We start from the raw sequence: 23,990 nt of genomic DNA on the forward strand, positions 1-23,990 counted from the left end.
ATCCATTTCAGATAATTCTGAACTCTGATTTGTCTCTGCTTTAGAATCGATTTATTGTCCTTTCTCATTCAATGCATGATATTTATGGTTCTTGGAATGGGCAAGTGATTTTCAATTATATCATGGATATTTGGGCTATTAAAGGATTTTCTGCATCTCATATAACATTTTATTCTAGCATGCAGTCACCTTGTTTAGTCTTAATGCAAAAATTTTGACCTACTTTTATAGACTGTGGACCCAGCAACAGTCTATTTCAGGATCTATGCACTGCTGGTTTGGTTTGCTTGCTTTATCTTATACCAAGGGACTTAGATTTTCTTCTGCTAGTGCCACTTGGGTGGATGGAAGCAGCTTTTCCATGATGGGCTATCCGTTCACAGTTAGTGGGCAGGGAATCTCCATCCCATGGAATAGAGAGCATTTCCTAGGCTAAAACTTATTATATAGAATGCCTCCTCTCAGCATTTCCAGTTGTGTAATATCTCCAAATACAAAATGTGGTTTCATTCAGCTAAAAATTCTGGTTACAGACTGGGTTGGTTCCTCCTAAAATCTTTGGGAGATAATCCACATACTGTTTTTTCCAGCTTTTTAATGGCTGACAGTATGCCGTGGCTTGTGGTCCATTTCTCTTCAAATTATCTTTGCTTCCATTGAGATATAATGTCTTTCTAATCTGATCCTCAGCACCCCCTGCTCTCCTCATCTTCCCATAAAGACCCTTGTGAATATATTAGGCCTTCCAGAATAATCTAGGAGAAACTTTCCATTCTAAGATCCTTAATCTCCTTTGCAAAGTCTTTTTTCTAATGTAACATGTTTATAGATTCCAGCCAATAGGATGGATCATATCTCTTAGGGACATATTGTTTAGCCAACCATATCATCTTTCAGAGTTTCTCATGGCTTTCATGGCTCATGGGTATATATTATCTTGCATGGACTAGCAATGTACTCCTTTTTTCTCTCTAGCTTTGAAAATTTAATAAGTACTTTTAAAGTCTTTAAATTCAAGTTATTAATCTAAACATTGAATAAGACAAAGCTAATCACAAAGTCATGTAGCACAGTTTGGGAACATCTCACTCTATTTTGGTTGTGTTGGGTCATGCTTGGAAATTGTGAGCCCATTTGTTTGTACTATCACCAAGTTAATCTGTCTCTATATTTTCTCCAAGTATAAATGGGAAATTTTACAAAATGCCCTGCTGAAATCCTGACTATGGCATTTCTTTGATAAAAAAGACTAGTTAATCCTACAAAAAAAGAAGAAATTGTATTAGTTTTTCTTTGTACTATGTTTTGTGTAGAATATATATCATGGTTTTTTAAAATGTAAATCATTCCAAAGTTCTGTTTCACAAGACATCATAGACTTATGACAGAAATAAGCACATCACTTTTCTAAAATTTTCTAAATCTGTCTTTTTTTCCTTGTGAAATTTTGGATTAGTGCTCTGCATTTTAGGAACTTCTACATTACACTTTGGTTCTAAACATTTATTAATAATTACAGTCCTCACATCAACTTTTTTGCTTCTTGTTTCTTGGGAATGTCATCCTTCTTTTTCTGAAGAGAGAAGTAAAATAACCAAGTCCCTTTATTAGTTTCATTTTGTATCTTGGTGTTGAAATATTATCTTTAAAAATTATGTTTATTTATCTAGTCTTCTGTTTTCAAAAGCATTCTTGTTCTCTGAACTTTTCATCCATCCAGACACTCAACACGTGTGACACACTTGATATGTGATGGGCACTGTGTCAACCCTTGGGAATATAAAGACTAATTAATCAATAATCTGGCAAACTTTCCTGTCATCTGTTAAAGCCCTGCCATTTTTTGCATGCAGGAATCCTGTTTTGTCTTTGTTCACCACTGGTCTCTTAACATTGCAGTTTCCAGAAGGCTCGGTAACTCTCGCCTCTGCCTCTAACCTTTCCAACACTACTCTTTTAAGTCAGGCTGCTCTTTTGTCTTCCTTCTTTCTGCCTCTTCTACATATCATTTTATATTCCAAGCTCTTGAGATAGCTTTCTGTGCACCTCAGTCATTCGCTTTAGAAGTATTTTCCTCTCCATTTGAATGGAGATTGTACAAACTGATGTTCATTTCTCTACCATCCCCTGGAATCCCATACAAAGGACAAATCTGCATTCTCACTCCCTCCTCCCCTGTCTTTTCTCTCCTTCCCTCCTTTCTTTTCCTTTCTCTCCCTTCCTTTATCTCTGTCTCTGTCTCTGTTTCTCAGTCTCTCTCTCTCCCTCTCCCTCTCTCTCTCCCCCAGGTTGATGATAGGCAGGATTTACTTCCTTCAAAATGACAATATCCACAATGTTTACTCACTTCATTCTCATAAGTAATTTGTTTCCTTTAATCAGAATTTGGTTCAAGAAACACCATAATAATTTCTTCATTTGATTTTAGAAAAAAGAACGTCTTAGGTCCTTTCTTTAACACAATTAGATTCCCAGATGATTGAAACTTACCGTGACTTTACCCTAATAATGTTTCCATTTTTATTCTGTTTATAGTAAAAAAATCTTGTTTAACAACAATTTCATTTCTTCAAAATGCCTTTCCTAAACAAAGACATAGAAGCCACTCTTCCTCCAGTTTCCTTCCCTAAATATTATAAAATTTCTACAAATACAAACAGCAATGTCTTCTCTTTTGCCTCCACTTACAGCAAACCAGCTGTCTGTAGAGCTATCAGCAGGCTTTATTTTTCTTGGCTTAAATGCAAAACTCTAGTTATTAAATGGGCATAAGTTCTCTTTGCTGACAATTTAAGATAAAGTAAATTGGAAGTGACATAAAGGAGTGTGCACTGATGTGCATCTCCAGGATGCTTTGCTGAATCCTGATTCTTTGCTAGATCCTGAAGGATCTAGTCTGGACACCAGCAGCCATTTTGAGTAAGTCCCCATGTTTTTAAAGGGTGGGCATTTTCACTGATTTGTAAAAGTGACAGATGTAGCCTGTGATTGCAAATTAGTAACGTGAAGTCAATCCCAAGGGATCCCGGAGAGCCCCCAGCTTCCTCCTTCCCCAGCAGTTATCTGGCTACTTGTAAACATTTCCTGTGACTCACTGCAGTGAGTCTTCCAAGCGCTGGTATATCTCTATTCCCTCTTTCTTCTTGATTTATAGTAATTCAAACAAAAAGTATAGGCATTAAATTAGCTTGGCATTATAATTATTTTTCTCTTTTTTTGTGGCCTTAAATAATTATTTTATCTTTGGACACAGCTCATATCATAGTGGTTCTCTAACTCAATGTGCATAAAAATCACCTGCGAGGCCTATTAGAAATGCAGATTTCTAAGCTCCCTGCTTAGATTCTGATTCAGCAGCTTTATCAGGCAGCCTGAGATTCTGTGTATTTAATGTGCTCCCCAGGTGCCCTTTATGCAGGTGGTCTGTGGACTACTTTTGAGAAGCATTAGACTCAAACCATAATCTTTTCTCAGTTTAGATTATGTATTTATTTCTATTTTTATCTAATTTACACTTTCCTTAGGCAATGTTTTTAATAGTGGAGACTGTCATCTTCAACTTTGGAACTGTGGCTGAACCGTATTGAAATGAGCTCTCCGGAGACCTACAGCAGCTCACAGTGCCATAAAGTGCACACAAGGAACGCAGGCACAGAGCCAGCCTGAGCAGGGCTCTGCAGTTCACAATCTCCCATTTTATGTCCACAGTGGGCCCTGTTTAGAATGGATCTCAGCTCACCTTTGGTAATAGCAACATTTCACTCTTTTTTTTTGTTTTGGTACCGGGGATCAAACTTGGGTCCTTGAGCTTGCTAGGCAGGCAGCAAAACCACTGAGCTAAATCCCCGGCCCAACATTTCACTCTTGAGAGACTCCTCATTTAAATATTTTATGCCAAATTAGGTATTACCTTTACAAAGTCACATTTTTGAAAAATAGCATGTTCATATAAAATATTTAAATACTATCAAATTTATAAGGCAACTGATGCTATACCACCTTAATCAAAAGCAAAATACCACATGATAAAATGACACGACTTCAAAATGCACAGGGACAAACTTCGGTCCAGACGAAATGTCAGCAGTAAAATACTTGGTAATGAAATGAGCAAGACCAAAGGTCAGGCTTCCATAAAAATCTCATTCTAGCTCCACCTTCATTTTAAATCATTTCAGATTATATATGGTCAGTTGTCGTACATTCAAGTGAGATGTTCTGTGAAGTGTAGGATGGGTCCTGTTTATAGGAGGTGAAAGATTCTGGACTAGGAAGTTACCTTAACAGTGCTTTCCCTCTTTCTTTTCAATTTGTAAAAGTCTCTCTTGGTGACAAGATATCTTTTTAGATAAAGTTTCCACAAAGCTCTCTGTGCTGTTTTACAAAATATATGACTTGTGCCTTCAATGTTGTGGTTTGACCAAGAAAATCTCATTTTATTACCTGAGGTAAATTATAATTATTATTTTTAGCTTCCATCTTATTCTCAGAAATGCTCAAATTTTGAGTGCAAATCATATAACTGTCCCACGTATGGGTGATACACAGAAATCTTTTACTGTCTCAAGTATTTCTATCCTTGTCAGGAAATTCTCACTAAATCCAATGAGGAAAAAAGCTAATTATTATCGTTTGATCATAGGGAATGAATGAAGTTAGAATAGTCTCTCCCATGTTATAAAAACAGTCATGTAGAATTTTAGTACAATTCCTTATGACAGATGTCTGAATTAGATTATGACATTCTTTCCCTTAAAACCAGCTAGCTCAATAGTTCTTCAAATTCAGTGTACATCACAATCAGTTGTAGCGCTTAGGCAAACACACATTACTGGGTCCCATCTCCAGGCCTGGTGGTCTGGGCTGGGATTGGAGAAATTCCATTTCTGACAATTTCCCAGATGTTGTTGATACTGTTGCTGAATGTGGTCCAGGGACCACACTTTGAGAAGTACTGACCTAGGGTCTTCCTGTTACACTCAGGATTAAAGGCAAAATCTTTATGACAGCTTAGAAACTCTGGTAATTTGGCCCACAGCTACATGTCAGCCCTCCGAGATCCTCATTTGCTTACTTCTTCCAGCTGCACTGGCCTTGTTGGTGCCCCAGGAGTGAGCAGGCACTCTTCCACCCTTGGGCTATTCCTCCCGCCTGGAATGGTCTCCCCCAGATGTTTCAATGGTGTACTTTTTCTTCTCTTTCAAGTGTTTACACTCTCAGGAAACCTTTCAGGGACCACCCTCATCAACATTGCAACTCAAATCCCCATCTCTCTGCCCTGCTCAAGTTTTCCGTTTTTCCCACAGAACACATTCTTATGAAAGAACATAACATTCTTATTCCATCTGCTGTCTACTCCTTCCTTCCTAGTGTAAGCTCCACAACAGGATCTTTTCTGATTTTTCCACTGATATAAACCAAACCCCTTGAGAAGAGCCTGGTATACAAAGACATATTACGTAAATTTATTGAATGAAGTAATGTTTCACCAATTTTAGTTGTTCCTCTTCACATAAATGGTAAGGAATGTGATGGTTAGATGACTACTATCGAATTTTAGGATAATGTTGACGTAGGGAAAATAATGTAACTCCCAATCTGTAGATGTCAGATATGCCAAGCTCATGTTCCCTAAAATCGAATACTGAATTCTAAGGAACAATGGAGGTTAACAGTAGGAAAAAATTATTGAAAGAGATACCTCCTGAGAAACAGGAGGCAAACCAAAAGTGGGTAGCCACAGACCCCACTTTACAGAGGAAGTTTTATAGAGCAAAATCATGAGGTGGGTACAACATGGATCAAAAGTATGATCAACCAATAAGATTGTAAATATAGCCACTTAGGAAATATTGATACAATGGAGAAGCAGGTCATGTAGCAATTGTACATGGAAAGAACAAGGACCTTTTTAGGAAGGGATGGATTAGAAGGTCCTGGTCATCCACTAGGGTGACTGATGTCCATCTAGACTTTATTGGACCAGGTGATATCAATTATAGTATAATCTTTAATTTATTGCTTATCCCTTAGGGAGGCATGTAGGCCTGGTCATTTCATCTTTATCTTGAGATCTGAGCTTCGACAGATATGCCTCTAGCCATAGTTGTAATGAGTTCTCATCTTCTGCACTGACTCCCTCAAGTGTCTAGTCCTGTTTCACTGCCTATAATATTTCTACCTAACTTAGCTGTCTGTAATAGTGTCTGTACATAAGTGAATATATGTAAAAAATTTTTGGACTGTAATTTAGTGCTCGGAATTTTAACTTGCATCTTTGTCATGTCCAAACATTTACTCATTAAGTCTGTAAAACCTTATACTCTATGAACTATTTTTGTTTTTCATGAAGATAAAAAAAGTAATATCATATCCTCTATGTTAACACATTTGCTAGTCATTCACTTAAATACTCCTTGTTCTTTTCCTTTGCTCTTCCATACCCTACCATTGCATTTTCAAAAATCCAACATTAACTGTTTGTATAGAAACTATTAGACATGTAACAGCTGCAGTACACAAGAAAAAGAAGGAATAGAAAAATATGATCTAAAGGTGTTGTTTTCATGGTGCACTGTTTTAGAGTTCTGTACAAACTAATTCTTTGACGACCCCTCCTCCAAAGGTTAGACAGTTAGGTTAGGAAGATCATTCTTTCATCAGAGAAAATGATTCACACTTTTGTAAATGAATTTCACTCAATTTTTTGTGAGAATCTTTGTAATCATTGTATTTCAAAAACCTATCTGCCTTTTGATTTGATTTAAAAAGCATTTTCTTTTTATCTCAAAGTCTCTGTTGCAGTGAGCACCCTCATTATCCTACCATTACACTCAACAATGCTTAGGAAAAAGTTCATTTTCCACTTCTGTTTTTCTTTTTTGTACCTACATGTACAGTAAAATTATGGGCATGATTTTTTTTGAAGTCAATCCAGTTAATTTGGTGGCCTCCTTAAAGCATATCATTTTCCCATCATTTCCATCAAAAATATGTCACTGAAACTCTCTACGTTTCAGAGGAAGGAAAATCTTCTTGGGAGAACCTGTATCCAATCAGAGAGAAAATAAGCTTAGCAATTATAGGTATATAAGCTTCCTAGAGGAAAGAGACTTTTTTTTTAATGGTTCAGCTGCTGTCATCAATTATTCAAAGCCCAATTTAGATGTTGTTGTTCTTTAAACTCTACTGGTTAACCGATTGGGGGTTGCTGTACTAACTCTGGCCATGAGCTTCCTCACCCTGCATCCACTGTAAACTACTTCCTGCACTGTGGAACAGAGTTCCCTTGGCTCTTAATTAAGGACTCTGACCATCCTATAAGGCCAAGCGGACAGATTAGCTCCACAAGTGCAGCAGCCGACACATCCGTGGCTCTTTCTTATTTGACCCGGAGGTTTAGAGATTTCAGTGAGTAATTCTTTTTTTCCAAATCTATTTTGTAGCAGTTACATTTCCTAAATGACTATTTCTCCTAGAAAAATATTAATACAAATATGTCAAAACTGTCAAAAATTTTGACTCTTAAAGGTAATCATTCAAGGGGAAGAAAATACATTAAAAATAAAATAGAATCCAAGAAAAAAAATAGAATCTGAGAAATTCAGCCACCCATAGTATCTACACTATTTTGTGGAACTTAATGCTTTCATACCAGAAAAGACCTATTCAAAATCTTTGAGCTGCACTGCTTGCTTGCCTCCAAAACCTTCTGTATTGTTGTCTTCACCTGGAAGCTCTCTGCTGACTCAGCTTCTCCATGCAGACGCTTGGCTTCCTTCCTGAACAGTAAACAAATTTAATGACTATGATAATATCACTAATTTTCTCTCCTTTATGAAAAGAAATTTGTAAACCACTGCAGTGCCAAGCACTGTGCCTGACACTGTGTACTGCACTGTAGGTTCTCATTGAAGGAACAAAGAATTCCTTATATATATTTTCTTTCTTTGAAACTACATGAGACAATGCAGTAAATTGAGTATGACTTTTGGGAATAAACTACTGAAAGTAATTAGCTTAGTTCAGTATCAATTGCAGTGTGACTCTGTAAATGCTGGATTCTTATTGAGGTATAAAATTATTTATTTCAGTGATCCTTCTGATTGAAAAAAAAATTCTTCAAAACAAATCATGAAGAAAACAAATTATGGGGAATTAAATCAAGTCTCCCCTATCCAGACGTTCTCTGTCGCATATTCAGAAAAGTCAATCTATATTTTCTAGAGCAATTTGAGACTAACTGGATCTTCACTGCAAAGGTCTGCACTTCCCTGGGGATTTTGTTCCTCAGAACTTTGATTCTCTGTCTGCATTCATGGCCAACTTTCTTGTATGAGCCTCTCATAATCTAAATGTAATCAGTGAGTGTTTGGTTTAGGGGGTGGTTAAGCATGGAAATTTTTACTGCTAAGGAAGACAACAAGGTAAAGTCAAAAGATTTTGATAAAATGATTCAAAACATAAGTTATACAAATACAGTATTCACAAACTTTTGCGAATCCCTAGATGGTTATCTTATTTCAGTTTACCAATTAGGACTCTGATGCCTAACACCTCCTACTTCATGAGCAGAGGGGAACAGAAATCTTGGCACAATGTTGAACAAATAATCAGAATAGATGTGAACTTGGGAACTGCATTAATCCAGCATCCATATACTTCATCTGAAGACAAGAAGACCAAGAAAGATTAGCTTTAAGTTTTATCCCTAATAGTTATGAGACAAAATTACCTTAATCTCTGAACTGCTTAACACTTGCCATTTTTTTTCCTGAAATAGCTAATGCTTATTGAACACATTTTGTAAGAGGCAGTATTCTAAGCTCTTTTTATTAACTTTTTAATTTAATGTTTAGAAGACAAAATTTGATTTAATTACCTTTTATTTATTGTAGTGATGGGACACAAAGGAGGGTCTCACACTACTACTGAACTACAGCCCCAGCCCTTTTTGTTTTTTATTTGGAGACATGATCTAAGTTGTCCAGCTGGCCTTAACCTTGGAGTCCTGCCTCAGTATCTAGGACTACAGGCATGTGTCACCACCCTACCTGCATGTTCCTACTTTAAAGAAAAGGAAACTAGTCACTTAGAAAACATAGCTTGCTGAAGGTCACCTAAATGATGAATGACTGAGCCAAGATGCAAACCCAGGCAGGTGGATACCAGAGTAGGTGATTTTAACTCTACACTTCCCTCCACCACTGTTAATGAAATTATTAATTTTCTATTGCTGCTATAACAAATTACTACAAATTAAGTACTTTAATAATACAGGGCCGGGGATTTAGCCCAGTGGTTCCGTCTCTTGCCTCACAAGCACAAGGATCCCCGGTACCAAAAAAAAAAAAGTTAAATAATACAAATTTATTATCTTATATTCTAAAAGTCTGAAGTGGCTTTCTTGCCTAAAATCGAGGTGTTTGTAAGACTGAGGTCCCACTAGAGGTTCTAAGGGACAGACTGTTCCATATATATATATACATATATATATATACACATATATATATGTGTGTATATATATATGTACATATATATCCTTTTATTGTTACATTTTAGGTGTACAATATAATGACATTCATCATTGGAAATATGCACCTTTACATACTCCCTTGGTTCTTATTTTTTCCCCCTTTCCCTGCCCTCCCTTCAACCCCTCCATCCCTCCCTATTTACAAAGACTTTGTTTCCATTTTTTCATTTTCTCATATTTCACTACTCCGCCCTGAGAAAGGACAGGCTGTTTTTTTACCTTCTCCTCCTTCCAAGGATCATCCACACTTTAGTTTGTGACCCCTTCCACCATCTTCAAAACCAACAGGTGGTGTCTTCAGAAGCCTTTATCTCTGCTTTCTTCTTCACATCACCTTCTCTCCATAATTCAGATCAACTTCCTCTCTTTAGAAGACTGGAGCTCCAGTACCTACATTGGACCAACCAGTTGCTCCAAGATAATCTTCCCACCTCAAAATCCTCCATTTATTTCCATCACAAACACCCTGTACTTTGTAAAGTGGATTACTCACAGGTTTGTGGATTAGGGCATAGACATTTTCGGTGGGCATCATTCTTCTTGCCACAGTGAATCACAGTAAATTAATTTGAAAGATGAATATTTGAATTGCATATGGGAATAAGAAGTGACTGCTATGACAATGGATCTCACTTTCCTACAACTTTTTTACATCTGAATTATAAATCACATTTTAAATAAAATTAAGTCAACACTATCTCTTTGTTTTATAAGGAAAGCATTGTGTGATCTTCTTTGATAGCACATATGACTTCATAATTATGACTATTATTTCAGGAAGTACCTTGCTTGCATCTAAAAAATACATACAGCTAAAAGACCTGGCTATACAGTATGAGAGTCACCAATGTGGAAATAATTCTTTAACAGATCCAATTTTATCCTTGTGGATTTGATTGTTGAACCTGCAAACAAACCATGATTAAGGATAGCAGGTAGATGGGTCTAAAGATAGCTCTAGATGGAGAAAAATTCCCTCTTTATCTGCTTATTATTTTTATGTCACATACAGAAAAGTTGAAACATGAAATTAAGAGGTGAGGCCTCACATGAAGTTCTTAGCAAAACTACAGTGGAGAGAAAACCAAATTAAATTCTAAGTACTATTAGATATTATTAGAATTTTCCACATAGGCAAATTAAATACAGTAATTAACTTCCTTCTTGTGTCTTTCTGTAGAGAATAGAACAGTAGCAGTAGCTCTTATCCAGGCTGGGGGATGAAGTAGGGGGTGGGGAATAGTTCCATTGTGAGGTACTATTAGAAATACTTCCTGCTTGTGGCTTCTGCAAGCATTCTGAGCAGAGAAAACAAGAGAACTATGGCCAGCTTGATACTGCCAGGTACTCTTCTTGACAGACATTTAAAAATGTGTATTACACTGAGAAACAGGTTCAGGAGTATATATCTGTTTCTCACAAAGTATTTCAAAACACTTTGGTTTTTTTTTTAATTTGGGGAGACCAGTCAATTGGTTTAAGTGGTTTCTTTGAAATTTCTCCTGATATCTTAACAAGCCTCTTCAAAAAACTGTACACAATTGCAATCAGAGCAAACAAAGACAATTTGCTTTTACAGTGAAGTGGCTTAACGCTTTCCTTAAAAGTGTAACTTGATTAACTTCTTTTCTGAAGCTGAGCAGGATGATTCAAGAAGAAAGATGCCATGTAGCTATAGAGTATTATTATTCATTATAACAAAGGCTGTGATGATAACAACCCAATAATAGGATATTAATAGACTTTATAGCAATAACACAATGGAATTTCCAGAAGACAGCAAGCAGCTCTGAAGAAAATAGGATAGGGAGCTCTCATGGCAAGAAATGGATCTTGTTTATCCTAGGAAAAATGAGATAAAGGTTGACTACCTCTCTGTCTCCTCTGCCTTTGCACTCACATTGGGAGGAGAAGCTTACACCCACAGGAGGATGCCCGTGCCCTTTCCCAGTCGATGTAGAAGAAATTACTCCTATAGCTAGTGTTTAATGCTGTGAGTCTGTCTTACTTTTCAACATCATGATTCATGAGCCAGAACCGACAGTGTGAAGCCTGCATTTCTGTGCATTCAGAATAGATTAGAGTCTTTATACAGCTTTCATGTCCAGTCTCAGCCAGCCTTGCTGGACATAAAATAAACTTCAGAAAATTCTCCAGATCTACTAAAGGCTCAGAGTGAGACCCAGAGAGATGAATCATTACTTGCTGAAGGTAAGTATCATGAGTATATCATTGTAGCCCACACTAGCAACCTTGGGGGAATCCTGCTCCTCTGTGTGAATAAAAATCACATTATAATCTAAAACAAAATGAATGATCTGTATTGGAGAAATGTTCAATGTCTTCATCCTAATGGGCAAGTGAAAAACTACCTCGAGGAGATAATGTTTATGTACATGTGAATTTCCCTTGGTGTTTGAATAAAGTGGCAATTTTTCCTTAGTCAACAACAAGTATGGACTCAGTAACCACACTTCATAGGTAGGCTCTACATTTACTCTATTTAGTTGCTCAAACTTACAAGGTACCAATCATGTGCAAGCTATTCTGTGCTAGGTTGTAGAGATATGGATTTAAAAGACAGTAAAGGTACTAATAATATTGCATTATTTTATCCCAAAATATAAGAGTAGAGTTGCATTTATCAGGCTTAATGAACAAGGAGGACGTTTCTCAGATGGTCTCACTGAAGGAGTAAGAGTTGCTTTCTGAGAATGTAGTACACTGATTTGGTTCTGTGGGATGGTGAAAATCTTGACATTTGGACAAAAGAGGGAAGGATGAAGACACAATGGAGCAAAACATAAGGAATACATTAGAATAGATGATGTATCAGAGTGCTGCAAGATGGGGCTTATAGTTGAAATGGAAGAGGAAAGGAGGATGAAAATAAAAGAGTTGGTGACGTTTGCTAAGTAAAACATATGCTGTGTAGACATTTTAAATTATTATATATTTATTTTTACTGGATTTAAGTTCAACTCTAAGAAATATAATACTGAAAGCAAATGGCTTAGAAGGAGGTCACAAAGAGGCAAGAAAAATTGACTGAGGAGAGGAATGTGTCCAGTGAAAAGTAGACAGTGGGAGAAGTGAAATTGGAAAGCATTTTAAAAGTAAAATTGAAAGGGATATACATAAAATAGTGCTTACCTTGAGCTGGTCTGTCAGTAGCACTGCTTTTAGGGAGGAAGGGCAGTGTGGTGGTAGAGAGAAGGTAAGGAAACTTGCCTGAAGCAGATTGAGATTATGTCTGTGTGGAGATGTCCAAGGTCAAGTTGAGTTTCTTGTATCTTTTCTTCTTCTCTGTTATGTGAGTCATGTAAGTATATCAGATTTTATTGGAATGTTAAACAAAAAAAGAACACAATACATGAGAAAACACACTTGAATTCACCATAGTTTGATAGAAGAGCAGTTTAGAAGCTACAACTTTTATTCCTAGGATGACACCCTAGTTCCTAACTTTGCTCAATATCTTTTCCAAGAGCACTTCCTGTAGATGTGCTACGTGGCATGACAGCCATCTTTAAAATACAGTACCCACTCCCCAACAGGATTGATCTTCTTCTAGTGGCATTTCCTCCTTCCCCCGCAAAATATTTCTGCACATATGGCTTATTTAATCAGAGACAGCATTCCCTGTGGAGCTTATCTAGAAGAATCCAGGGATTACAATGAACACTCTGTATGTCTCCCTGGGAGTTTCTGTGCATCTCTCTATCTATCTCTCTATCTGTCTATCTATCTATCTAGATATATATATATATATATATATATATATATATATATCACTTTCATCTTCTGAATGTCTGGTGGCTAATTGTTGTAGTACAAGTATACACACACAATCTGCTTCTTAAATTATAAATATGGGAAAATGCTCTTTATTTGAGTTTTACTAGCAGTTAAAGATTATGCTAATTAAACAAACCCAGAAGAATTAATACTTGAAAGAACCAAGAAATGAAAGTTTGAAGAGACATGTATTCAAGAGCCAGAAGAACCATAGGGAGAATGAATAAATTGTGAACTGAAAATAAGCTGGAAGATAAATACTCTAACCGGGTTTCAGGCTATAAACACAAATCCCAGAAGTGTTGGGATAGCTGACCCTTGTTCCTGATTCCCACCTTGGACTTCAAATGTATTGTATCTATGCTTGTAAGAGCCTGAATGTCTCAGGTTAAAAAATTAAATTTGGGTTAATGTCTGAGTGTACTCAGTATACTTCATTGTCTAGTATTAATATTATACCTGAAAAAAACTTATTTTTATTACACACATCTGGTCTCATGAGAATAAGGTAGGTTAGGTCATATAATACCCAATTTGGGGGACTCCATTTGCTTCCTGCAATTCTAATATATGTCTTCCTCATTTTCTTTTTTTCTTTATTTGGTACCAGGGATCCAACTCTGGACTTGGGTTTGCAAGGCAGGCATGATGCCACTAAATCCCTGGCCCTCTTCCTCATTTTCTGAAACTATCTTCAGGAACTGTGCCCCCACCAAATGGATTCAGAGACCATACTTATCTCTATCCTGGCATATTTATGATCTTGACACAGAGCCCGGTGGTGCTGACTTCTGTTCTTTAGACCAAATTCACCCACGTGGCATCCGTGTCAATCTTTTTTACACATATCAGCCTCGGGCTGTCACTTGTTAATCTATTAAAAGCCAAGTTATACTGGGGTAAGAGTAACTGAGAGCAATAAGTTGATGATGAGAATTCCCATTTTAAAAATTTATGCAGTGTGTTTTTTATAGCCAAGTACAACTCCTATAACATTGGTTTACCTGATTAGTAAGATTTTCCTTACTCTCTGCTCACATTGTTTTTTTTCCTGGCACTTAGTTTGCAAAAAAAGCCCAATTTAACACCCTCAAACATTCAGCCCCATGTCCTTATCTGTATGCATGATCAGCTGTTACCCTGCTCTGTTCTTCACTGATTCTTCCTTCCTACAATCATTAGTTTTTTTTCCCAAGTACTAGGGATTTTACCTAGGGCTTTCATGCTGAGCTATAGCCCCAGCCCTTTAAAAAATTTTTTTTGAAATATGCTAAGTGCCTAGGCTGGACTCAAATTTGTTATTCTGCCTCAGCCTCCCAGAGTTCTGAGATGACAGGCATGCAGCACCACTCTCTGTTCCTACCAATTCTCCTAATTCCCCTTGTATCTATTTACCTCCAAAGTAAAGTATGATTAAATTAAATCACTTTCATATTACCTCTAACTCCCACCCACTTTTTATCACAAGAATGGCACTTGTTATCAGTGCTAGTACAGCACCACCTCTGTGCTTGGTTTAGACCCTACTCTATGACAAATCCCCTTCCATTTAGTCTCTCATTAATATTTATTAAAGCCATGCTGTGTACACATGCTCTAAACAGGCAGAAAACATAATCCTTAAAAATGTATGCTCTAAAGGTAGACTACTTGGATTTAAATTCTGTTACTTTGAACAGTTAAGCCTATTCCCAATGATAACTTCCTTCTCATCTGTAATTGGGGATATTAATAGCAAATATAGTTATGTGGAGTTTATGAATTCATTCAAGTAAAAGTGCCTGGCTTATTATAAGAACTAGTGCTCATTAATAATGGACCATGGTGTTTTCAAAGTTGTTTAGCATATACCTTAGCAATGAGGAACTTACAATTAAGAAGTTTCAATAAAAATTATAATTTTTGACAAAATATTTATGCCTATAAAAGGAAAGTTAAGATAAAGAAGACATTGTGTTTATAGCTTGGTAATATAGAACTCCAGGAAAGGCAGATTTTTAACTAAGTCTTAAAAGCAAGGTGTGCAGGTTCTTTCCCTTCATTCATGTGGTTTTCCTGGAATGTTCCTTGGCCATAAATCCTCTTAGCTGATGCTTCAACTCAGGAAACTTTAATGTCACTCTAAATACTTTGGAGATGGAATGCGAGCCAGTGGAGCTAGTCATGATGATTGGGTGAAGAACACCCACATCAGGTTATGTCTTCTGCTCTGGTTGGTTCTCTGGCCATGGATGCAGCTAGCAATTTGGAGTCAGTAAAAAAATCCTTTGAATTCCATTTCCAGTCACTTTCTTGTAGACCAGGCAGACCTATGTTAGTAAGAATGTGATAGTGTTTGTGTAGGTCTTACAAAGGGATGGGGCAAAAAGAGCTAAGCTGCCGTATATAACCTCTCCAAGTCTGGTTCAAGTGCTGTGTGACCAGGAGACAGGCAGAGGCAGTCTGTCCAGCAGAGGCTCTGTGCTACTTGGAGAGGCTGTGCTGCTCTAACGGATGAAACAGTGCAGGAGGTTTGCATTCACAACACTTCTTTCATCGAGCAGGACACACTAGGTCAAGGGCCATGAGGCAGGGAGCCTCTCTCCCACGCAGTCTGCTTTAGTGTCATGCCTTCATGATGCAACTCGGCCTTTCAACACATGGCATTTAGCCAGGAAGCTTGTCAAATTAGGGCCTCTCCAAGGTCCATTACCACTCCCTTTTTTCCCCTATCATTATTTCTTCCACTTGACTAAAGATGTATTTCAGTATATATGCATATTATGATACATTACATATTAAAGATCTATGTGTATGTGTATGTCTTTAAGGTATATGTACATATTTATAAGTTACATGCAAATATTTTAAAGATATATATGTTAATTTCCAAACATATATATAGTTAAGGGAATGGAACAGTGACCTTCCTTGTATCCACTGATCAGTTTCAACAATTATAATCAATAAAGCAATTATTTAAAAGTTATTCAAAACATACTTTGTAATTTAGGCTACTTGCCCAAGACAATGAAGCCTACTTGCTTTTTATTTACATAAACAAATGGCCTGGTGACCTTTCACAGAACACAAAACATTTGTGTCATAATGATTTTCTGGTTCTGACATCACCTGAAATCGGGCAGCAGTCCCTCTTGTTAGACAGGGAAAGTGTGCACACAAAGACAAATCGGTACAAACATTACATCTCTGGCAAGACACAGATTATGCTTCCATTCTTGTTGGTTGCCCATATAGCTGTTGTGTCTGTCTAGGGTTACTTACGCTAAAAACTCTTAACCTATGCCGTTACACTGACTGCTTTTCCCCTTCTCTCTCTGAACTGCTGCCCAGGTCTAGAAGTAAGAAACTGCTTTGGCAGTTTGATGCTTACATTTCTCACTCTCAGAGACTGGCTATAGGTGTCGACTTGTTTACAAAAAAGTCACCCAGAATAACATGCACACATGCAGCAGTTAATCTGTGTCCAAAAGAAGCTGATTCAGTGACTCGCAATCCCTGTTCCACTCTCCTACAGCAAAAGAATAATAATCTCTTGACATGCTACTCCTATGTACAAACTCATAGTCACTTCTGGTCATGTCGCCTATTGAATTTATACTCTTCAATTTGATTTCAAAATCTTCTTCCCAAACCCTTCTTTTCTCATAGCTGGATTCACTGGGATTGTTTACTCCTCTTACAGAAAATCAGTGATGAGCTAAGGACACTTTCAGTTCCTGGTCCAGACCATTCTCCTTTCTCTTTGCCTTCACTCATTTTATTCCCTCTCCAACTATCTCTGTCAATAGTATTTCTCTCCTCCAAATGTCCCTGTGGAAAGAAGAAACTCCTCTTCTGACAGCACATTCCTCATTGAGGACAGCCTCAGGCCTCTGAGCTTCCATTTCTCTTTTTCAGCTACAACTCTGTGGATGGATTCAACTTCCCTGCCTGGACTGCCTCTGAAACTGGGCCCCAGACTTTTGAAGACTATTGATTTTTCATTACACCAAGTACATTACATACATGTAATGCAGAGTTCTTCATCACTAACAGTCTCAAATTCTACTGACTGATATCTAGCTCTGAAGTTCTTGTTTGTTTTGTTTATAATAATGACTGCTCCCGTGAAAGGATGAAAGACTTCCTGACCCGCAAGATGTCATTGTCGCTAATTATACAGCACAATAATATGTTCCCAAGTTTGTTTTCCTCAATGGTTTGCAACACTTTGAATAATGAAAAAATTTTAACTTTTACACACTTGCTTCAATTGCAGGATACTAAAAAGTGCTAGAAGAAAAAAATCTATGGCCATAGGGTGCTTCTTGAAATAAGAATACAGTGTCTGCCCTTTCTTCATGCTTTGAAAAAAGGAAAAGGAAAATACTCCACGCTGGCAAGGGGCAAGTTCAGGCATCTAATGGATCTTTTTGTCAGCTGTCATTTTTTTCTACCAAGTGCTACATATCCTTTCCTGTAGATGAACTCTCTTCATGTGTATAGAAAGACCTAGGGCGGCTTCGGGTGGGTTGTAGGCATTTCAAAGTCATTCTTCCTCCACCTCTCTGCCTGTGTTGTTCAAGTGCCTATTTTCAATTTGCAGTTGTGCTGGGAAAAAGTTTTGATTCTTGATTTAGAATGTCCACTCCCAGAAGGTTCCAAGAGGGCTTCAGGCAAAGATAAAGCTTGTCCTTTGTGCTTCTTTGCTGACTGTGCTCCATGGCAATAATACATACCCCACACTGTGCTTAAATCCCTGGTTTTATGAAAGTCAGTCCAATTCCTATTTGGTGGGTCTGTTGACATGCAAGTACTGTTCCTTGAGCAAAAAGCCAGTTCAGAACCTTCTCTCATCCTCTCTTTGTTTCCCCTACCATATATGATTCTTAGGAAAACTGTAGTATGAAAGGCACAGAAGAAACTGACACAGGCACGAAAAGGGAGCTGTAAACAGTACATCTGATGCTGCTGACAATAGTAATATGCTTTATTGGCTTTTTTTTTTCTTTTCTTTTCTTTTTTTTTTAGATAGCATTTCACTATGTAGTTCAGGCTGCCCTTCCATATTTAGCAATTCTCCTGCTTCAGCCTCGAGAGTGCTGGAATTACAGATGTTTGTCACCATCTCAGAACCAAAATGACCCTTTTCTTGTGAAGGGTTTCAGGCTCAGGTTTTAGGTTTTTAGCAAGGAAGAAACAAACACCCTAGCACTAACTGCTGAGTCCCAAATTACCTAGGCCAACTGAGGGCTCATAACCTCTTTTTCTCAGGTAATATAATCTGCAAATAAATCAAGTCCAAAAAAGCTGAATAAAAGTTCAAATACATCATATGCTAAAGCTGTTAAACCAAGAATATACAATGAGGCTCTGTCTGTAGCCAGAGGGGTTTGATCTCGCCTCAGAAACAGCCTTCAGTCTAACAAAATACAAAAATGGTTTCCAAAATTTTTTCTGCTGTTGCCAAAATGTATCTTTCATCATGTTTGCAAAGTGCTGTAAACTTCTTGGAGAGGAGATTCTATATTTATGCAAAATGTTGTCATCTAGATGTTGGTATTTGCTAGATTTTATTTCATAATGTTTTTTTTAATCAAACTAGCTGGATTGAATTTCAAAACTGAGCTTTCTTTTTGGTGGTGGGAGGTGATGGGGGGAAGCTGTAGAGCATCAAATCAAAATCTAATGAAGTTTCTAATGATCAAATAAATAATCACTTGACATTTATTGCCATGCTTGGCAATCTGCAGAAATGGAATAGAGGAGATATGCCTAAAGCCCCATTTCCCATAGATTTACATTATGCTACCACATAGAATTAAGCTGACATAAGCTCTTTAAGACCCACTAAAGCAGCAGATTTTATACAACTTGTTTAGATTTTTTTCTTTCTCCATGATCCTATGTTCCCTGAATAACTCCCTCCATCCATTTTCTATTCCTTGCTCTTTTGAGAGGCCTGCTGGAGCCTTCCGCTCATGTCATTTCAGGCTATAACCCTGCAGTTTGAGTTTATCTTAGCTGTAAAATGCAACAGTAATTTATATGCCCCTGTACTCCTGCCTCCTCTGAGGCACTGGCTGCCAGCTGTCTACCCAGCAGTTTAAAGAAAGAGCTGTAATGAGCGAGAGTGCAGCAGGGGAGGGCGGCGCCACATCACAGGCCTTTCTTTCTGCCTTTTCGTGTGCAGTGGATCCACATAAATGGCATTTTCTAGTGCTGACTGACAGAAGCATAAAGCCCCCACCCCGCACCTTCCACTCCCCCTCCGCCTCACACCAGCCCGATGGGGATGGGTTTCCTGTTTCTTTTCATTTCTGAGTCAGGGAGAAGAGTGGAGAGATGAAATGAAACCTGGGGCAGCCAAGACGAGACGCTGCAGGGCGGGTATGAGCTAGGAACGCCAGCCTTGGCCCTCTATCAAACATGTGCTCTTGGGGCTGCAAGACAAAGCTTCACCAGAGCTGGAGACACCTGTAGATTTTCAACAGGGCTAACTGAGGTGGTAATTTTCTAATGTGATTCAGCTGATGTTTTCGTCTCTTTTTAAAAATATTCCAACAGTAGGTTTAGATGCCTTGGATATTTTTTCCTTCAAAATAAGACAAAGTCATTTTTATTTTGCCTCTTAAATGTATTCCCCTGGCACTCTTTCTCTCTAATGTTTCTAGGTAAATATGCCCCCCTTCCATGCACAGTAATGCACACAAATTCACGGAGTGCAAATCAGCACAAAGCAACCACAGAGGAGTTTCCCTTACACGGCTAAAACCGTATGGCTTTTGCCAGTTTTTTGAAAAAAAAAAAAAAAAAAAAGACAACAAAAGAGGAAGAAAGGTTTAAGCTGTGTATCTATGTTCAGTGTTAAAGCTGTTGCCTTGAAGGAGATAGAGATACACATTGGCAAAGACCTGGTTCCCCTTCTGTGCTATTTCTGATTGTGTTTACTATTAACATCTCTAAAGAAGATCTTGTCACATTAGGATTCATATCTCCCTTTAGCTTTGTGTAATCTTGATCTTTGTCCAAAGCTGGTATATCTCTGAAGTCACTGGCAAAGCAAAAGCAAGGAGCTACGTTGAAGGAGGCTGTGCTTCAAATCAGTGGATGCTGTTCAGTTAACTCTTGCTAGCATTGGCCTTCCTTGATTCAGCCACAATGGAAAGGCATTCTCTGTGATTTTTCTTTCTTACTCAAGGCCAATGATCACAATTACACTTTTTTGCTGAGAAATGATTTACCAGTCTGATAATGATTTCAAATATCTTTTCAAGTATTTGTGACTCTTACCGTTTATTCCTTTATAACTGAAAAATACAGGAAAGGGTTTCATGTTTAGGAAATGTACATTTCTCTGAAGTTTCATAGTCAGGATGACCATAACAGCTTCCTTCTAGCAATTTAGCATAATAGCATTGCAATGGTACATTATAACAGTAATTGGGGGGCGGGGAAGGTGCTTGCCAAAAGAAAACAGGAGAAAGCTAACTGCCGTCTATTCTTTCTCTAGTGATACTTCTATGTTTTCCGCAAAAGATCATTTGGAGTCTTGCCAGTCTTTCTTTATTTCCCTCCCAAATAGTACTGGACTTATGGAGAAGGAAATTTGATCAGATAGACTTATGTGTTTTTGATGCTTTCTTAAAGGCATAACACACAAGTATTTTACTATTGAGGAATTCTAATAAATACTGATTCTAAGATTTTTGAAGTGCAAAGATCAGCTACCTCTATTATAAGAAGACTTTTGGGAAATAAAGAAAACACTTTGCAAAGCCTAGATCTACTTGCGTATTAGCCTGGAAACAGAGCAGCTTTGCAGAAACTAGGCAACAAGCAATTCAGTAGCTAAGCAAAGTGTAGGACAAGGGAAAGGCAATGGGTCACATCTACCACTTTCAGGGACAATTATGAATATAATCCATAAATGATAGAATACTCACACCTCCACTTTTTTGGTATTAGTGAAATTGAACAATTGGGAGGATAACAGTGCTATAGAACCATTCCCATTTAAACTAAGAAAGCAGATGAATCATTAAAACATATACTTGATGACACATTGCAAAGAAAAGACCATTTTTAAAAATATGGTGCTTCAAAATCTGGAATTGATGTTTAATCCTTCTGAGTCAGCATTGGTTTTTCAGTAATATTTAAACAGAGGTGCTTTATGCAAAAAAATATCTCTTTTACTAAACTAATTGTGCTTTCCAGTACATAAAAATTTACTCTAGCTTTATATAACAGACTTGGATGCGTTATAAATTAATGTATCCCAATAGACAAAATAAATACATACCTAAGATCTTCCACCTCCTGTAAAGATGCCAATTAGCACAATCACTGCTTTCTAGCAGGGAGATTTTTTTGATAAGAGTAGAAAGTCAGAAAGAAAAGAGATTCCAAATAAAAGAATAGAAATGATCTAAAAAAGATGTCAGCAGTAGACTCTGCTGGAGGGTGACTAGCAGAATGCATGAATTTAACGTTTTTAAAACATGCTGTCTTTTTGTTCTGAGGTGCATCCCTGGAGAAACTGAACAGATGGATCAAAGAAAATGGCACCAGTCCTAGAAATAATACATGTAGAATAATGGTGCGGAGGTTGAGTTATGATCAAGATGACTCATCTCTATATTTTTTCCAATTTAAAGTCCTTGGTACAGTGATTTGTACAAAGGCTACTTCTAAAAAAACTACAGCAATGGACAAGGCACAATGGGCCAAGTTTTTCTGTTCCCAATATAATCTTTGCCCTTTAGATTAACAGGACACTTTCCACATTCTTGATCCATTCAACAATGAATTGTCCATTGCAATTGTTGACAGAGTAAATGCTGGCATCTAGAACCAACTTTCACATCTTGGGGGTGATTACTACCCGTCCCTTACCCCAAATAACAAAGTATTAATATGAACTGACAAGGTGGTAGTCATCACATCTTCCTTTAAAATATTCTGCAAGTTTGGTTTGTTTTCTTCTAAATGCACATGTTTGTAATATTTACATACACTGTCTAACTTTGACTGTATATGTTCTCCTGTGAAATGAAAATTTCATTTTGCACCTCAGTTAACTGAACAGTGCATGGACCAAATGATCTTCCCCTCATACAGAAAAATGGCAGGTAATAAAGCTGTCTTTGTAGTAAACTGAAAACTCACTATGTAAAAAGCACTAATTTGGTGACTATGTTAAACATAATTTTATATAAAATAGTTCCAGCCCTGGAGGAGTTTATAACTCATGAAGAGGGAAAAAAAGCTTACAAAACTTGGAAAATTGCCAGCCAAACTCAACAATAATTGCAAACTGAGTGTTTTAGAGAAGAGCCCTGAAATGTAACAGGAGAGAAGAAGTGCTTTAGATTGGGGTGCCCTGGGGAGCATTTCTATAACCCATAAATTATGAGTCTGAAGTTGGAGAACAGAAAGAGTTATATAAGAATAATGGGAAAGGAATGCCATGTGGTTAGCAGTGAGATAAGTACAGAATACAATAGATAAAAGCAGAGATGTGAGCATGTGTGTAAACAGTCTGTTGAGCTGAATGAATGGACAAATATTTATTAATACCTTCAGGGTATCAAGAATTGAACTATTTTGGGGGGACATAAGAGTGGCACCCAAAGATCCTTGATAGCAGAAACCAATCTATTAAGAAGCATGAGGAATTGGAAGAGCACTGCCCTCAGACAGCCCTGGGTGCCATCCTGGCTCTGTTCTTTATATGTGACCTTGAATATAGTTTGTTACCCTTCTGAAGCTCAGATTCTGCATTTATAGCATTGCCATAATGATGCCTTTCCTGTAAATTTATTATAGGAAGTAAATGAGAGAATGCATGTAAAGGGAAAGGCTCAATAGCAGTCATATTGTGACCATTCTATAAACCTGCTCTGACAAGTCATTATGTCTCACAAAATCATAAATACACTACCACATGCATCATAGGAACTAAGCTATTTAAGCACAAATCTGTTGAGGGCCTATGATGTCCCTGGAACCATGCTAGGTGGGCTGATGCTGAGGCCCAGGGTCGAGCTTCCAAGGGCAAGGCAGGCAGGCAGTTCCCAAGAGTGGCTGTGAGCTTGGGCTCCAGCTCTGTCATCTGTAAGACTGCAACCATGGACCATGGACAAACTAACATCTCTCAACTTCATTTCCTCATCTTAAAAATAATAGCACCTACTTTCTCAAATTCTTGTGAGAAATCTAGGACAAAACTTACCAAAAAAACATAGTGCTCACAAACTGCTAGCTGTATAAAGATTAACCAGTGAACCTAAATTGTGTTTTGTACCTTCCTTATCACTCTTCTTTTGTTGGTGTGGCAAAATAGGTATTGACCTGGATTCCTTCTTTGAAATGTGTAAGGTTCTGGGGTAGAAAAAATCATGTTAATAATAAAATATAATAATAGCTACTAAAATTATTTGAGAACATGCTGTGTGCCAGTAACTGTTACCAGTGCCTTATATGTGTTCATAATAATGGATACATTCTAATAAATTGTAATACATCACTTAGATAGCTTGTTTAACCCCAAATAATTCTGGCACAGAAAAAAGTATTTGGCTGCTTTCAGAAGGGTAAGGAAACAAAGCAAGAAGCAAAATGTACCTATAAACTCTTTTGTTTCATTTTGACCTCTGGTGGGGAAAGACAA

At 37.5% G+C, this 23,990-nt stretch overlaps 1 long non-coding RNA gene across 1 annotated transcript in view; it reads right to left on the reverse strand.

Annotated features, from left to right (window-relative positions):
• Positions 1–21,786, reverse strand: part of LOC147826641 (uncharacterized) — a 100,934-nt gene extending 79,148 nt beyond the window's left edge. Inside the window, exons 1-2 of the long non-coding RNA XR_015438813.1 lie at positions 21,621–21,786; positions 12,689–12,841 (exon numbers count right to left, since the gene is read on the reverse strand). This is a non-coding gene — a long non-coding RNA (uncharacterized LOC147826641). The remainder of the gene's footprint in view (positions 1–12,688; positions 12,842–21,620) is intronic.
• Positions 21,787–23,990: the final 2,204 nt, after the last annotated feature.

The sequence above is a fragment of the Heterocephalus glaber genome, unplaced genomic scaffold (assembly GCF_053883595.1).
Source record: "Heterocephalus glaber isolate CG9 unplaced genomic scaffold, H.glaber_assembly_v1.0 deba00001463, whole genome shotgun sequence".
Lineage (NCBI taxonomy): Eukaryota > Metazoa > Chordata > Mammalia > Rodentia > Bathyergidae > Heterocephalus > Heterocephalus glaber.